The 8168-nt window shown below is 56.0% G+C and overlaps 1 long non-coding RNA gene across 1 annotated transcript in view; it reads right to left on the bottom strand.

The window, feature by feature from the left end:
* The window catches only part of LOC142467318 (uncharacterized), a 27777-nt gene extending 21838 nt beyond the window's left edge, over positions 1-5939 (bottom strand). The window contains exon 1 of the long non-coding RNA XR_012788361.1: positions 5681-5939. This is a non-coding gene — a long non-coding RNA (uncharacterized LOC142467318). The remainder of the gene's footprint in view (positions 1-5680) is intronic.
* Between the last annotated feature and the right edge of the window lie 2229 nt (positions 5940-8168).

The following is an 8168-nucleotide window of genomic DNA, read 5'->3' as shown; positions in this document are numbered from 1 at the left end:
GGCCGCGTGGACCACTCCCCACCCAAATGCCACCCCCACACCACAAACATCCCGGGCAACGCCGGGGCTCTCAGCTAGTATACACATATACCGTACATACATATACAGTGTCTCTCTCTCTCTCATATAGTAAAAAGCCATGCATGTCTGCACACCAGTATTCAAACATGCATATCAAAACTGCACATTACACACATGCATTCAAACAGACATACACTGATACTGTACATACGTTACTTAGGGACCAATGCTTTCACCCACAGAGACATTGTGGTTCAACCTTTAAGTGCAAAGCAGGGAACTTGTTTCCCTGATTATCAGACTGCCAGTAAACTTTAAGTGCAGTGCTGCTGCACAGCTCCCCCTGCATGCAGCTTCCAGCCCCCCTGCCTGCAGCCTCCAGCTCCCCCTGCCTGCCGCCTCCAGCTCCCCCTGCCTGCCGCCTCCAGCTCCCCCTGCCTGCAGCCTCCAGCTCCCCCTGCCTGCCGCCTCCAGCTCCCCCTGCCTGCCGCCTCCAGCTCCCCCTGCCTGCCGCCTCCAGCTCCCCCTGCCTGCAGCCTCCAGCTCCCCCTGCCTGCCGCCTCCAGCTCAGCCTGCCTGCAACCTCCAGATCCCCCTGCCTGCAGCCTCCAGCTCCCCCTGCCTGCAGCCTCCAGCTCCCCCGCCTGCCGCCTCCAGCTCCCCCTGCCTGCCGCCTCCAGCTCCCCCCGCCTGCCGCCTCCAGCTCCCCCTGCCTGCAGCCTCCAGCTCCCCCCGCCTGCCGCCTCCAGCTCCCCCCGCCTGCCGCCTCCAGCTCCCCCCGCCTGCAGCTTCCAGCTCCCCCCGCCTGCCGCCTCCAGCTCCCCCCGCCTGCCGCCTCCAGCTCCCCCCGCCTGCCGCCTCCAGCTCCCCCCGCCTGCAGCCTCCAGCTCCCCCTGCCTGCCGCCTCCAGCTCCCCCTGCCTGCCGCCTCCAGCTCCCCCTGCCTGCCGCCTCCAGCTCCCCCTGCCTGCCGCCTCCAGCTCCCCCTGCCTGCCGCCTCCAGCTCCCCCTGCCTGCCGCCTCCAGCTCCCCCTGCCTGCAGCCTCCAGCTCCCCCTGCCTGCCGCGTCAGCTCCCCCTGCCTGCAGCCTCCAGCTCCCCCTGCCTGCAGCCTCCAGCTCCCCCTGCCTGCAGCCTCCAGCTCCCCCTGCCTGCAGCCTCCAGCTCCCCCAGCCTGCCGCCTCCAGCTCCCCCTGCCTGCAGCCTCCAGCTCCCCCTGCCTGCCGCGTCAGCTCCCCCTGCCTGCCGCCTCCAGCTCCCCCAGCCTGCCGCCTCCAGCTCCCCCAGCCTGCCGCCTCCAGCTCCCCCAGCCTGCCGCCTCCAGCTCCCCCAGCCTGCCGCCTCCAGCTCCCCCTGCCTGCAGCCTCCAGCTCCCCCTGCCTGCTGCCTCAGCCCCCCCTGCCTGCCGCCTCCAGCTTCCCCAGCCTGCCGCCTCCAGCTCCCCCTGCCTGCAGCCTCCAGCTCCCCCTGCCTGCCGCCTCTAGCTCCCCCTGCCTGCCGCCTCTAGCTCCCCCTGCCTGCCGCCTCTAGCTCCCCCTGCCTGCCGCCTCAGCCCCCCCTGCCTGCCGCCTCCAGCTCCCCCTGCCTGCCGCCTCCAGCTCCCCCTGCCTGCCGCCTCCAGCTCCCCCTGCCTGCCGCCTCCAGCTCCCCCTGCCTGCCGCCTTCAGCTCCCCTTGCCTGCCGCCTCCAGCTCCCCCTGCCTGCAGCCTTCAGCTCCCACTGCCTGCAGCCTTCAGCTCCCACTGCCTGCAGCCTCCAGCTCCCCCTGCCTGCCGCCTCCAGCTCCCCCTGCCTGCCGCCTCCAGCTCCCCCTGCCTGCCGCCTCCAGCTCCCCCTGCCTGCCGCCTCCAGCTCCCCCTGCCTGCCGCCTCCAGCTCCCCCTGCCTGCAGCCTCCAGCTCCCCCTGCCTGCCGCGTCAGCTCCCCCTGCCTGCAGCCTCCAGCTCCCCCTGCCTGCAGCCTCCAGCTCCCCCTGCCTGCAGCCTCCAGCTCCCCCTGCCTGCAGCCTCCAGCTCCCCCAGCCTGCCGCCTCCAGCTCCCCCTGCCTGCAGCCTCCAGCTCCCCCTGCCTGCTGCCTCCAGCTCCCCCTGCCTGCAGCCTCCAGCTCCCCCTGCCTGCCGCGTCAGCTCCCCCTGCCTGCCGCCTCCAGCTCCCCCAGCCTGCCGCCTCCAGCTCCCCCAGCCTGCCGCCTCCAGCTCCCCCAGCCTGCCGCCTCCAGCTCCCCCTGCCTGCAGCCTCCAGCTCCCCCTGCCTGCTGCCTCAGCCCCCCCTGCCTGCCGCCTCCAGCTTCCCCAGCCTGCCGCCTCCAGCTCCCCCTGCCTGCAGCCTCCAGCTCCCCCTGCCTGCCGCCTCTAGCTCCCCCTGCCTGCCGCCTCTAGCTCCCCCTGCCTGCCGCCTCAGCCCCCCCTGCCTGCCGCCTCCAGCTCCCCCTGCCTGCCGCCTCCAGCTCCCCCTGCCTGCCGCCTCCAGCTCCCCCTGCCTGCCGCCTCCAGCTCCCCCTGCCTGCCGCCTTCAGCTCCCCTTGCCTGCCGCCTCCAGCTCCCCCTGCCTGCCGCCTCCAGCTCCCCCTGCCTGCAGCCTTCAGCTCCCACTGCCTGCAGCCTTCAGCTCCCACTGCCTGCAGCCTCCAGCTCCCCCTGCCTGCCGCCTCCAGCTCCCCCTGCCTGCCGCCTCCAGCTCCCCCTGCCTGCCGCCTCCAGCTCCCCCTGCCTGCCGCCTCCAGCTCCCCCTGCCTGCCGCCTCCAGCTCCCCCAGCCTGCCGCCTCCAGCTCCCCCTGCCTGCCGCCTCCAGCTCCCCCTGCCTGCCGCCTCCAGCTCCCCCTGCCTGCAGCTTCCAGCTCCCCCTGCCTGCCTCCTCCAGCTCCCCCTGCCTGCCGCCTCAGCTCCCCCTGCCTGCCGCCTCCAGCTCCCCCTGCCTGCCGCCTTCAGCTCCCCTTGCCTGCCGCCTCCAGCTCCCCCTGCCTGCCGCCTCCAGCTCCCCCTGCCTGCCGCCTCCAGCTCCCCCTGCCTGCCGCCTCCAGCTCCCCCTGCCTGCCGCCTCCAGCTCCCCCTGCCTGCTGCCTCCATCTCCCCTGCCTGCAGCCTCCAGCTCCCCCTGCCTGCAGCCTCCAGCTCCCCCTGCCTGCAGCCTCTGTGTAAGCACCACTTAGTAAATATGGGCTGATTTAAATGACTTTATTCTGAAAATGGGAAAATGTCTAATTAATCATTTATCTGCCTTTACCAGCTAGATGTAAATACTAAGGAAGGGTGGATCTAATTCCACGAAATGTAAAAGCCCCCGAATAGACAAAGTGTCGGGACCCTCCAAATCCGTGTCCTGGGAATACCGAACCACGAGTCCAAAATAAAACCGGATCAAATCTCATGATAACTATTTTACCCTACTTAAAAAAAAAACGCCCTTCCCCTGCAGCCATGGGGAGGCAGGAGAGCTGAAACCTGCAAGTGCACATGCTGTAGTGCACATACATAGAAAGAAAGATTGAGCCGGCAGAGAAAGGGCAGAGAGACACAGCAGAGCACAGGAAAGATTCCAGTGCAGAGTGGCAGAGAGAGACATTTAAGCCCAAAAGGGGCAGAGATGCACAGCAGAGCAGACTCCAAGATTAGTGCAGAGAGGCAGAAAGAGACATACAGTAGCACAGGGGTGCTCAACTCCAGTCCTCAAACCCCTCACCAACAGCTCAGGTTTTCACGATATCCCTGCTTCAGCACAGGTAGCTCAATCAAAGGCTCAGTCATAGGCCGCAGCCAGGGTGCAACCGAGCGCGCCAGCGCTCAAGCGTCGTGACGTCAGGCGCTCAGATTGCCTGGGTGATTCCTGGCCAACTAGATGCATGTGTTGGGGGGCGGGGGCACGGCTATGATGTCACGGTGCTGGTTCGCCCTCATTAGGCGGAACGCTCATGTGACACGCCAGCGAGCGGCAAAATCAAATTGATTTGTCTCGCCAAGCAGCTCAGCACATGCATTCTGGTCAAACACATTGTCGCAATGTGTCTGATCGCGTGAGCGCGTTCGCTCTTAGCCTGGACGAGCCCTTATATTGAGCCTCTGATTGAGCCACTTGTGCTGAAGCAGGGACTGATTAAACCACCTGTGCTGAAGCAGGTGTAGCACCCATGCTAAATTAGCTCAGTGAGTCGTGGTCCCTACAGGGCAGTTAAAGGGTTACTTCCCTACAGGCCCTAGTTGCTACAAGTTATGTATTTAATGTTGCACATTAAAAGGTCAGTGTCTGGCACCACCTATAGTTCTGGAAATTGCCAGAGGGTCACCTGACATGGGGTGATCCTGCTGTAACCCACCCTTAATGGATGTCCCAAAAGGTCCAAAACGGAGCACAGCAGTAGCAAGGAGTGGGGCCACAAACCAGAAAAAGGGGTTAAAAAATAGTTTATTTCATAACAAGCGAGGGGTACAGGGTAACTCTGATGCGTTTCGGGAACAAGTCCCTTTGTCAAAGAGTGTGCTGACGTGAGGCACGCATCACCCAGGGACAAGCTGCTGTATTGTGAGTACTTACCTGTTCACTCCATATGGTCATGTTAGTTTTGCAGGCTGTTTTATGGGGAGGGTAGGCATGTCCATTATGGTATATATATATAGGTCTGTCACCACCCCATAGACACCTATGCATTGTTTTTTCTGACTGGAGTTTAGACAAACAGGTTTCAAGAAAGTCTCACATAGCTCTGATTATAGCTGATTCCCAATGGGTGATTCACAAGTGAACATTATTACACTGATGTTATGGTGTAATTGAGCCCTGATTCTGGGACTGGTTCCCTCAAACCTTACGTAACCCACCCTTAATCTGCCCAGTAACTGGGGTGGGGGTAGTGTTCCCAACCTAGGCTATATAAAGGCAGGTGAAGTCTCATCCTCAGATCCCAGGAGGGCCAGGGTAAGGGATCTCATCTGTAAATATGTTTGTTATGTAAAGGGTAACATCACTTTATTATTTTCTATGTTAGGGGCAGTTTTCCCAGCTTAGGGCCCTAGAGACTCCGCTCTGGGGAAACTCCCCCACAGTAGGAATAGATTCCTATCACAGGGTTCGCAGGAGGACCTGGGGGGACCGTTAGGAATATCAGGCAGCAAGTTGCTTGATTGTCCTGGGCAGCAGCAAAAGATTTGAAAAGAGAATATCTATAAAACCTCATGGTGGAGGACACCGGCGTGCATAGGGGTCTAATGTCACCTGAAAACCAGTCCTGTTACTCTGCAAGTTATTTGTAGAAATAAACAGTTAAAAGTTCCTGGTGTCCTTTATCCTTTTATCTACACTCCTTGTCACGAGCCAGCACGGACCCACAAGCACCCCTGAGAAGAACCAAGGTAGCTGCACAGCACCATACACCTTTAAGCAGCAATCCTACTTAAAGAGACAGTAGTAAAGATACTTGGGACTGTTATATGTTCTATTTTGACTGTACACCCTATCCTTCATGCCGGGGGGGGCGCGGAATATTCCAAGTCAGTATGTTCCGTGTCGTATGACGCAGTGACGACAGGCGCTTCAAGTCAACGTTCCCTTGCGAGGACGCCGAGACTGGCTTTTCAGCTACTTACGGTTTTCCCGGTGAGTTTCCAGGACTCCTTCTGAACCTTGGTTCCCCTCCTTCCCTCCCCCTTGTGTGTTTGGGAAGGCCCTTACCATCGGCTGGAACTGGGGCTTAAGTTTCCATCACAGCCCTGGCAGGGAATCGGAACACCTTTTTTTTATATACTGTATGTAAGTTTTGTATTGTTTATTTTTTACGTAAAGTATTAATTATTTTTACTAATAGTGTCTCTCCATGCGATTTTCTTTTTGTTTTAGCTGGGAGGCCTCCCTCTGTCACCCTGGATATTAAGGTGCTCACTCTCGAGGGTAAAATGGGGTCAGACTACAAAATGGTGGAAGCCACCTTTTATACTCAGGGGGCGTGGCCAACAATCTACCTCAGTAACTGGGCAGATTAGAATGTTGCAACATCATTACATCATATCATGTGACCTAACTGACAGTTTCTAGCACTAAGGCAGGCTAATTCTAACTTTTAAAGAGAAACATATTAAATACTAAAAGACAATAATGCACACCCTGGAAGGGACTATCCCTTACACTGCCTTCGGGGACTAATACTGACGATTTCTAGCAGGGTGCTACATAGTAAAAACAGGAAGATAAATATATTTGCCCCAGATTATAATAAGTGCCAGTTCCTGGCATGGGAATTGAAATAACAATTCAATGTCCATAGCAGTGGTTTCCAAACTTTTTTTTTGGTCAAGGAACCCTCTGTGAAATTCTGAGGAAGCCCAACCCTCTCTAATAGGACGTCTGAGATCAGATGCATTGTAAGGAACCCCAACCCTCTCTAATAGTGCGTCTGAGATCAGATGCGTTGTAAGGAACCCCAACCCTCTCTAATAGTGCGTCTGAGATCAGATGCGTTGTAAGGAACCCCAACCCTCTCTAATAGCGTGTCTGAGATCAGATGCGTTGTAAGGAACCCCAACCCTCTCTAATAGCGCGTCTGAGATCAGATGCATTGTAAGGAACCCCAACCCTCTCTAATAGCGCGTCTGAGATCAGATGCATTGTAAGGAACCCCGACCCTCTCTAATAGCGCGTCTGAGATCAGATGCATTGTAAATTCTTCTGTATTTGGTATAATTTTAAAATGAACTGAAAATTACAGGGAACCCTTTAGGGATGCCCAGGGCACTCAAGGGTTCCTTGGAACCCTGGTTGAAAAACACTGGTCCACAGTATAAATCCCATTACCTCATATTCTCTGAAACAACTCCAGGGCTAGGCAACAGGTGCCTTGGAGAACAGGGAAGCACTACTGAAATTGAAGTGCTCAACTTCAATGAATAAAAAATATGTTACAATGTGTCTCCTATAATTTATAAGTTGTGTGCTGCATGTTTGAGTTGCTTTCTGTAGATCTATTGAAAAGTGTTTTTAAAATACATATATTGTGAATAAATCCTTTATCAAACTAGTAAAGTCCTTCCCAAAAACCTTGCTTCAACTGAAAAATTATTCATTATCTAAGTGCAAGGTCTCTGTGCAAAAGCGATATGGAAACAGTGAAGAGATGTCCAAAGATGCATGAGAGTATGCACTGCAGAATCAAGGAGAGGTGATATACAGAACTCCAGGACTAGGGAAGGCATTGGACAGGGTATTCATAGAGGACATCACTACAATGGCAATTGAAGAAGAGGTCATCATTATAGGAGACTTCAGTCTGCTAGATGTGGACTGTTACAGGCTGAACCAGGAGCAAGAGGCATCTGTCGGGCAAATGGTGAGGGAGCACACTCACAAGAAAGCAATACTGGACACAGCATCACATTTAATGGTGGGTGAGAACATAGGTTCCAGTGATAATCAGTGTTGCTTAGTCATAAATTAACAGAAAAACACGCTGAGTTATACCGCACAAAAAGTAAGGTTTTAGATTTTTGAAGGGTTATTTTTTCAGAGCTGGGAAAATATTTAAGGGCTTCTTGGCAAGGTGGAGATATTAGTTTTCATAGGAAAATAGGCAAACTGGGCAGGCCAAGTGGTGCTTAGGTGCCATTAAATGTAATGTTTGTGTTTCTCTATGTTACCGTACATACAGATATTTCACCAGAATAATGCAGGTCCTGAGAGAAGCTGGATGTGTAATGAAATGCACACGGACACGTGAAGCTGATTCTGTGTAGCCACATGGGAATATAAGGAAAGGAGCCTGTGATTTTGGTTGAGGGAGGCAAGTCAGAGGCCGATGATTAAGGGGTTAAGCCAAGGAAGCCGTCAGTAGGAAAAATAAGGGCAGGGCAAGAGAAGTGAGGTGTAGGGCATGAGGAGAGGGTATATAATGGGAGGTCAGAAGATGATGCATGGCGGCACAGTGGTGGAGGCTGCCTAGCAGCACAATGAGCAGGATGGATGCATGTCGGCACAGTGGTGGAGGCTGCCTGGCAGCATGCTGAGCAGGTATAGGTGACCAGCGCATCAGAATTAGATGAAATCCTTTTCATAAAGTATAAGTCTCCGCTTGGACCATTCACTATATAGGGTATAAATACAGCATCCCTGGCAGGGGATAGGGGACTAGTACCTAGTGCTCACGTGTAGTACAAATAATGTCCCTTAAAAG

Source organism: Ascaphus truei, chromosome 16 (genome assembly GCF_040206685.1).
Source record: "Ascaphus truei isolate aAscTru1 chromosome 16, aAscTru1.hap1, whole genome shotgun sequence".
NCBI classification, from domain to species: Eukaryota; Metazoa; Chordata; class Amphibia; order Anura; family Ascaphidae; genus Ascaphus; species Ascaphus truei.
Note: the sequence above shows the minus strand (reverse complement) of the source record. Positions and strands in the feature narration are given on the sequence as shown.